Below are 9,982 nucleotides of genomic sequence, written 5' to 3' on the forward strand. Positions count from 1 at the left end.
ATATAATTTGTCAACGTAAATCATATTAATTAATAATTCTATTCACATTTACTTTGAACTCACTACAATTAAATTCTCACAAATTTATGATAATATACAAAGGCCAGTGGACTACACATCTTTTTCTATGGCTTCTGTCACTTTTCACTTAGGAATTTGGATCTTCTCATTCTTATATTTTAAAATTTGAGTTCGTTATTTTAGTTAACGGTTTAAACAAATATAAAATTTGTGCTATTGAGTCATATAAATTTTGAAATGACTCAAATTTTAGAATATGAGAATTTTATATTTAAAAATATATGAAAATCTCATATTTTAAAAAATATGAGGGGATCTCAATCCATCACCTAGTAGCCCAATCCATGTTATTGGTTTTTTTGTTTTGTTTTGTTTTTTTCTTTAACTGTTACACGTACAGCTCTATTCAAAGTACAAACATTTTGTGTGACCTTAATTTTTTGGACTATTGTTTTGCTAATTTTGTACCGTCGAAAATTTATGTCATTTCAAAATTAATATGACTTATAAATTTACTAATAAATTTGTGACAAATCATTATAAATTTTTCTCATGATAATTTTAAAACGTCATTTCACATTACTCATATTTTATTGCATTCCAAACTGAGCAAATGGGATAATATGTTAGAGTATATCATGGAGTTTGAAAATAATAGAGACTGACTTATAGTTCAAGAGTATCAGTGAGTTACACTTGAAGACTATTACTGAATTAAAGTGAATAGTTAAAAATTATCACTTAGCTAACCTAACTAGAGTAAAAGTCTATTTGTATCCAACATGATTTTTATAAATAACAGCATGTTATATTCTAATATCACTTAGATAAATAAGAGCTTAATGTAACCTTAGGGCTCGATGTGATAGACATAGGCATCAATTTGGATTCAATCAAAGTTTAGATAAGTAGATGTCAAGGGTCTAAGAAAATGGGCAGCCTCAACCGCTATCAACTCCACATGCCCTTTCAACAGGTGCATGTACACCACCCAATCTCCGTTCCCAGTCGGGCTCGGCGTCGGCATCACATACCTGGCATCCCTGCCCCACGGAAAATGGTACGACCCAAAACCCGACATACCCCGCTCGAAATCCACCTTACACACCAAGAACCTCTACCCGGATGACACCACAAAAGCTGGTCCGTCTTCGCTCCCGTTACAATATATGTTTGCCAAGCCGGGCACCGGACGGTGAGCCGCCACCCAATCTATGAGCCCCAAGAAATGCTCCTTCGTCACCGCACCTTCCAAGAATTCATGAACTTTATCCACCACCCACTCCAATGGCTTTTCATTAAGCTCATCCACTTGCTCGGCGCCGTAGGGTACGGAGAGCACGTTTCCAAAGTAAGAGCCCATGAGTGAAGCTTTATGTTCGTCTCCTTCAATCAACCTTGTCCTTCCGTCAACAACAACGCCCATTTTAGTCATCTTTTTGTCTGCACTTTGAGCAATAGCCGACTTGGCAACCATCGTCCACAAGAATGCACTGAAAGACTCTATTTTGGTTCTCCGGCAGCCCTTGGTGCTGGCTAGAGATTGCAGCTGGCTGAGTTGTTAGGCCGTAATATAATAAATGCGGCTGATGAGATGATCGGAATCAGGCTGTGGATGTTTGGGAGGTGGTAGTTCGGTTACGGGGATGTACATATCGTCCAAGGAGGGATGAATGGAGCCGGGGCGTCAAGGGTTGAGTAGAGATCGGCAAAAAGATGGTGGACTAGAGATTGGTTTAGACTGAGCCCCCTCAGCCCATGAGACAAGAAACATGTTGGCCGAGTAGGCGTCTGCTACTCGGTGGTCAAACGAGCACGCCACCACGAATCCACCGCATCTGAGCTCAGTAGCCTGCAACATGGTTCATAGTAGTAGTACATCAATCATGCTTAAAAAAAAAAAAAAAAAAAAAAAAAAAAAAAAAAAAAACGTAAAAAGAAAATATTCACAGGAAACTGAAACCTGCGAATTTTCCCAAGAACGTGCTGGGAAAATCAATGTGAAAATCAAAATCCAAAGAAACAAATTTGAAAGTGCGAAAATCTCTCTCTCTCTCTCTCTCCTTCTTGTTCTAGAAAACTTGAGGAAGAAGAGAGGAAAATGAATATTAAAATGAGTGGCCAGCTAACTGAGAGAGATTGAGAGAGATTTTCGCTGCAAACCAGTTGCTGTGACCTCACGGAGCGCTGGTTTGGGTTGCGAGGCTAGGCCGGTGCTTGCGGGGTGCTGGTTCACCGGCGAGGCGAGGCTGGAGCTAGCGGGGTGAGGTCGGAGCTCGCAGGGCGCTGTTTTTTATTAATTTTTTTCTCAAAACGACGTCGTTTTGTGGGCATTTTTTTAAATGATTTTTTTTTTCCAAAAGGGCATTGTAGTAACTTAATCTTCCAAAACGATGTCGTATTGAATTTTCCATCCTATTTGACGGTGATGATTAACAGAGTGGCCAAATTGCAATTGGTTGGTAGTTTGGAGGGCTACTTTATTACTTTTTAAACATTGAGGAGCTAAATCGCAAATGGCTAGTATTTTGAGGGGCTAAATTATATTTTTCCTTTGTCGTAATTGATAGTTTGTGGGGTAAATTATCATGAGGGTGGTAGTTTGAGGGGGTTAAGGAGACTTTATCAAAAAAAAAAAAAAAAAATGTTGTGGATTTCTTTGTGTGTGAACATCGATCGGTATGGGAGCCATCAGCCATTTGACATGTACGGTGTTAAGATGACATAGATTGCCCTCCTTACCTTTACTATCCAATTTTTGATGCTTTAATTAGTTTAGTATTTGTACCGCCCCCACCAAATATAATGCAGTATTTTGCATTATTTTTGTAGGATTAATAACTTTTTTGATACTTAGGTTTTGGAGTTTTTTAATTTTCCCCTAGGTATTAAAACATGACAAAACTAGTACCTTAGATTTTAAAAAAGACCGAATCGCCACCTCTAGTTTGAAAAATTCTATGTGGGTGGCCGAACCACCCCCAGGGGATGGCCGGTCACCCCAAGTTTGACCTTAGCCATCCCCAAGGCTGGTCGGGGGTGGTTCGGCCACCCCCAAGGACAAAAAAAGGTTGGCCGAAACCACCCCCATGGCCCTTGGGGGTGGCTCGAGCTCGGCGACCCCCAGACCGGCCTTGAGGACCCCCAAGGTCAAACTGGGGGTGGCCGGCCACCCCCTAGTGGTGGTTTGGCTACCCCCACATAATTTTTCAAACTGGAGGTGGTGATTCGGCCTTTTCCAAAATTTGAGGTATTAGTTTTGTCATGTTTTAAAACTTAGGGAAAAAAATTAAAAAACCTCAAAATTCAGGTATCAAAAAAATTATTAACCCTAATTTATATATATATAATAAATTATTTCAAAAAAGAAAAGCATAAATTTAGGCCATGTATCTCGTTTTTGGTAACTCCAAAATTTTAGTTTGTTGTCCATTATACTTTACAAGCTCTCCCTACTCTTTACACTTTACTCAGAGCATTCTTTTTAAACTTAGATTTTTTTAAAAAAGAAATTAAAAAAACTTACAAAATGAGTTATTTAACAAGCTCTCTACTCCATTTCAAATTTAACTTATATATATATATATATATAATAAATTATTTCAAAACAGAAAAGCATAAATTTAGGCCATGTATCTCGTTTTCCTTAACTCCAAACTTTTAGTTTGTTGTCCATTATACTTTACAAGCTCTCCCTACTCTTTACACTTTACTAAGAGCATTCTTTTTAAACTTAGATTGTTTTTAAAAAAAAAATTGAAAAAACTTACAAAACGAGTCATTTAACAAGCTTTTGACATGCCATGTGGCATGTCAAAAGCTTTTGACGTGCCACACATGGCACATCAAGAAGCTTCTTGACATGTCTGTATTGACACGTCAAGAAGCTTCCTCGGGAAGACGCATTTAGCTACGCCTTCCCAGCTAGCTTTTCCTTATTTTTTTTTCTTTCTTTTTCCTTCTTCCCTCTCTTTCTTTCTCTCCCCCGTGCAACCCCACCTGCATATCCTCCGCCATTTTTTTTCTCCATCGATCAGCCCGGCTGGTCACCTCTGCAACATTTCTCTCACCCGCGTCCTCTCAGTTAGCCCGGCCATTCTCTCTCTTTTTCACGTGGTGGTTCTCTCTCTCGCCGGCGCACGTCACCGACGCTGCTCCCTCCGGCGACCACGACCTCAAGCTCCGAAGGCCCTCTCAGGCGTTCTCCGACTCGAAAATCAGGTGTATATATATATATACTAATTTATTTATTTATTTATTAGATAATTAAATAAATTATATAAATATGTAATTTACAGTGTATATTATTATATATTGTTGATGTAGCTATATTAGCAAATTAATTTTACATGTTAGCTAATTAATTTATTTGCTTAAGAATATGCTTTGTAATATTACTTATTTGACATATATGTTTTGTATATGGTGAGAATATTGTTCAATGTATTTGCATGCATGCATGCACAATTACATACCCTAATAGTTTGAAGTTAGGTTTTTTTGGGGAATTTTGCATTTAGATTTAGACCCATATTTTGAGTAGGTTTTGCTTTTGCACCTTATCATAACCCAAAAAAAAAAAAAAAAAAAACAAACAAACAAACAAACAAACAAATAACAAGGGCATATCTATTTTGGTCGTTAATTAATGTTTATATTTTGAAAATTTAGAATAAGTATGTAAATGTTAAGAACGAAAAAAGAAAGTAAAAAACAAAAGAAAACAAATAACATAGGTAGGTGGTTTGATTTTATCTACACTTCCCATACAAATGCATAAATGTTATAATAAACGAAAAAAAAAAACCAACATTTAACCTAGCTAGCTATATCTAATTTATCTAGGGTCCCCATATATAAAAAATTAATTTAGGTCTTACAAATTTAGATTATGTAAATGTCATAAAAAACCAAAAGAAAAAAAGTACAACAATTTAAGATAGCCACATACATTTTATCTAGGGTCCCATGTATAACAAATATATTTATAGTTCACATTATTTGACATGTTTTATGTTATTTCTTTCTACATTGATTGGTTATTGTGGTGCATATTTTATCTATTATATACATAATTAATTGGGTGCGTTATGTGTTTCACAGGTTGACATGAGTACCAGGGGGAGGAGTAGACGACGGGGGACCCTACATATAGACGAGCCGGGGTATAGACCATTACTTCCTGAGCACGAGGAAGGGTCTCAGCAGGTTCCATTTGACATGGAGGCCTCATATGATCTTGGTACTCCGATGCCTACAATGAGCGAGATGGGGATATGTGCTCACGGTGAGGTAGAGCAGTTGTTCCCCCCCGAGTTGAACAGTAGTATCCCATACAGTGAGCCATCGCATCCGGATGACAGGGAGACACAATACTATGGGGAGGATGCGGATGATGGCTCAGGTGACTTGGAGCCCGATGATCCTCCAGAAGTGTTGGACGTTCGCTAGCTCCGGACAATAAGTAAATATATATGCTTTAAATACCAATATTGAATACGCATAAAATTTATGTAGTTACTATTGAATTTCAAATAATTAACATTTGCAATTATTAATGTGTTAGGCATCGGGCGAGACGGGGAGACCCAAATTCAAGTGGTAACCATCCCACCATCGAACAAGACGTGGGATGTCCCGCCCGGGCAAAAGGTCGTGTGCGAGCACAATAGGGCGTAGCAGCCCATAGGGTTTTTAGCACGATGAAATTTCGACGGTCGACCGGCAACATCATAAGGACCAGGAACTACGTAAGACTACGAGATGAATGGGTGGATGTACCTCCCCGTACGAAGGAGGATGTATGGGACGCCTTGATGGTATGGTTAAACTATTTCTTCTATTTTCGCACATGTATTTCAATATTTTAAACGTTGTTAATGCATGAATTATACGCCTAATTTTTTTGAATATGTGCATAATGAGTTTTACATCCCGCCTGAGCACAATTTGTAGGCGATTAAAAGGGACGCGTTCAAAGACATGGGCACGAAGCTGAAGAGTTGGAGACACTCTGTAAAACACGCGTTAAAAATCGTGCTGGGCGATACTCTAGACATAGTGAAGGCAAGAATGGGTGAGGATGCCGTTAGGGCATATGACGCCGAGGACTTGAATGTCTTGTTGCCTAAATGGTGCGACCCGAAAAATCATGTAGGTCACGAGTGTAGTTGAATTAATTGTAATTGTGTAGTTTCATTAATTGTAATTGTGTTAGGCTTGACATTTTAAGGATGGTATTCATGTAGGAGTATGCTGCTTACATGAAGACATTGCGAGCAAAAAACAACACACCACACTGCACTGGGTCGATGAGCTTCGCTAGGGTGACAGATCAAGAGGTATTTGTCTTATTTACACCATATATATATAATTGGTTGTTTAGGTCTTTGTTTTTTTGTTTTTTTTTTTTTTTTGAGTGAATTTTTTTTTTCTATGCAGTTCCTATCTTCGGGCACTACTCCCACTCGAGCTAAAAATTACATCACGACACTCACGAAGAAGGATGGTAGCTATCCAAATGAAGTGGTCAGGGAGAGATGCGTAAGTACTCACCGATATATATTTTGATAAATTATCTATGACATTCACTTAATTCCTTATATGAGATACTAACTTATTTTTTAATGTATAGGAGAGGATGCAGGAATTGCTGCCCACTGACCCAGCATTGACACAGACCGTGATTGAAGGGACGGTACGGTTGACACCTAATGACACGTATGCTCAGGCGCACAAAAATAAGCCTAAGTATGTTGGCAGGGTACGATTGGTGGGTCTGAATGTACTGCCGGTGTGAGGCAGCATACACTCGTACTATACACTATCCTAGACACGGTCTCAGAATTCTTGGAGCTCCTTGTTCTCACATATGACAGATAGAATTAGAGAACTGGAAGAGGTGTGGGCAGAACAAAGACGTGCGATGGATGAGATGGCCAAGCAGATTGAAGAACAAAAAGCTTAGATGACAGAGAAAGATGCCACCTTTTATGCCTGTTTTCGCCCGCTTGAGGCCATGTTCGCATCGACCTCTGCATCTGTGCCCCACAGAGGTAAATGATATATTTTGATTTGTTTTTGTAACAGTTGTTAAATGTTAGAAACCCTTACTTTTCACAAAAGTCCCAGTTAGCAACGCTTTGTTACAGGGATCCATTTTAGAACTAACGTATATTTGCATCATTGTATAGATTAATTTTGAAGTTTTGTATTGATTATTATTGGTTCACCACTCATTTGCAGGTAATGCAGATTAAGCGTTGCGGGATGATTGTGTTGATCAGTTGGGCTGAGCACGTCGTTTATCATCAATGTTTGTTAAGTTCTCTATATATATTTTGTTTATTGGTTTGTTGTATATAGTTAGATCAAACTATATTTTGTTGAGATTAATTGGAACTTATTTCTAGTAGATAGTACATAAGTGTTAGATTGTATATTTGTTTTGCCTTGTGTTGGAACGTGTTGGAAATTGTATTTATCTGTTTTGTTATGTGTTGTGTTAGAACGTAGTGTGTATGTTGGAATTTTGTTTAATGAAGTTGTGTTGGAATTTCATACGTATTCAATGTATTGGAAATTGGATATTGGATATGTATTAGATATTGGATATGTACTGGATATGTATTGGATATATATTGGATATATGTATTGGATTGGATATTGGATTAGATTGGATATTGGATTGGATTAGATTGGATATTGGATTGTATTGGATATTGGATTGGATTGGATATTGTATTGGATTTGATATTGTATTGGATTGGATATTAATTGTATTGGATTGTATTGGATATTGGATTGGATTGGATATTGTATTGGATTGGATATTAATTGTATTGGATTGGATTGGATTGGATATGATATTGGATTGTATTGGATTGGAAATGATATTTGATTGTATTGGATTGTATTGGATTGGATATTAATTGTATTGGATATGATATTGTATTGGATTAGATTGGATATGATACTGTATTGGATCGGATTGGATATGATATTGTATTGGATATTGGATTGGATATTGTATTGGGTTGGATTGGATATTGTATTAGATTGAGTTGAATATATTGGATATTGTATTGTATTGAGTTGGATTGGATATTGTATTGGATATTGTATTGGATATTAGATTGGATATTGTATTGGATATTAGATATTGGATATTGGATATTGTAATTGTAATTGTATTTGAATATATATCCGGTTAATTGTAATTGTAGTATTTATTTAATTGAAAGAAAAAACCTTTTTGACATGTCAAACGGAGTGACACGTCAAAAAAGATGGTCAGCATTTTTTGACGTGGCTTTTTTGCCACATCAACATATTTTTGACATGCTGAATTTTAGCACGTCAAAAATATTTTGTTGCCACGTCGTCAAAAATATTTTTTGACATGCTGACTTCGAGCACGTCAAAATTTTTTGACATGGCACTGTTGACACGTCAAAAATTTGGGATTTTTGACACCTCGTTTTAACCGGTGAGGAACGTCAAAAGGCCCACGTCAAAAGGGGTTTTTGACGTGTCAATACCATTGACACGTCAAAAGGGGTTTTTGACGTGTCAATACCCTTGACACGTCAAAAACTCCTAGTTAAAAATTCCCAGCATTTTTGTAGTGAATATATAGTGAGTTTGATATTTGGTTCATTTTAAAAGTGGTTCTTCAAATTTAAAAAAAGTGAGTTTTTTTTTTTTGTTTTTTTTTTTTCCTTCTTCAATTAAAATTTAACTTTTATTTAAAGAGATCAATATGAATGTTTCTGTCAATAAGTAAGTTAGTACTAGTGTTTCTATGTCAAACCTGGATAGCGAAAACTCCGTGCTTCTTCTCTGGCACAAGCTTGCCTTCAATGGTGTCATCAGGGTTATACAAGTTGAGGTCTCTAAGCTCTACCTCAGGAAAAGCTTCAACAAACTCCACCCCACGGTTGTTGCAGAGAATCTCAGGCTCACTAACAGAATTCTACACCACCTCGCCAGCAAACGCATAATGGGATACCAGAACTTGCGCCAAGGCCTTCTTCAGAATGCCGGCCATGGATTCAAACGTCAGGTTGTGCACGTTTTTCTTGTAACAGAAAAACACACCCACGTCCACAGGAGGAAGAAACAAGTCGTGGTTGGATAGTGGAAGCCAATACTCTTGCAATGGAAGCACCGCAGCCATCACCACCCTCTTGCTGAAACTCACGATGAACTGGTCCCCCACTCCTCCTGCACCCATTGTCTTCTTAACTATATGATTCAAGTTTTGGTGGATGTTTGAGAGAAAGTTAGAGGGAATAATTGGTATATGGGTGATGGGTTAGATAGGGAGATGGGGAAGTGTACATATAGGGGAAAATATGAGAGTTAAATATAATTATAGTAATGGTTAGCATGTGAGATATAGTTGCACCAACCCCACGAGGCGACAATTTTTAGACCTTTTCTTCTCTCCTGTTAATTAATTACATAATTGGGCATCATTGGTAGTACGAATCTTTGTCATCAATCGTTAAAAACAATGACAAACCATGTAGATATATACAGAGCCATCAATTTCCGGACAACTTCCTGTTTCGCATGTGAGCTAAAGGCTATATGAGTCAAAAAATCTTAACATGGAGGATACATGGTAATAAAGTATAGACCCACGAATGAGGCTGGCTTGGAAGCGAACAAAATTCATGTTTCTTGTATGTCTAGTTGGTGCCTAGCTGTGCTTTGGAGGTCATTTCTAGACTGTGGGGATTTCTGGGTCTTGATTTAGTATGGCCGTGTTGTAGAAATTTTGAATAGAAAAAAAATTTCCCACTTTGAAAAAAAAAAAAAAAAAAAACCTTGTACCTTGATATGGTACTATTATTGCATGCCCTTGGCCCCGTAGAAAACATCAAGATACAAATATTAAGGCTATCATGAAAACATATTTTTTTGAAAAAAATTTACTTAATTTCCATGAATTTTT

General features: G+C 37.4%; 1 pseudogene; it reads right to left on the reverse strand.

The window, feature by feature from the left end:
* Nucleotides 1-910: 910 nt before the first annotated feature.
* On the reverse strand, nucleotides 911-9,256 carry LOC132188719 (coniferyl alcohol acyltransferase-like; annotated as a pseudogene).
* Between the last annotated feature and the right edge of the window lie 726 nt (nucleotides 9,257-9,982).

Source organism: Corylus avellana, chromosome 6 (assembly GCF_965113065.1).
Source record: "Corylus avellana chromosome 6, dhCorAvel1.hap1.2, whole genome shotgun sequence".
In the NCBI taxonomy this organism is placed as follows: Eukaryota; Viridiplantae; Streptophyta; class Magnoliopsida; order Fagales; family Betulaceae; genus Corylus; species Corylus avellana.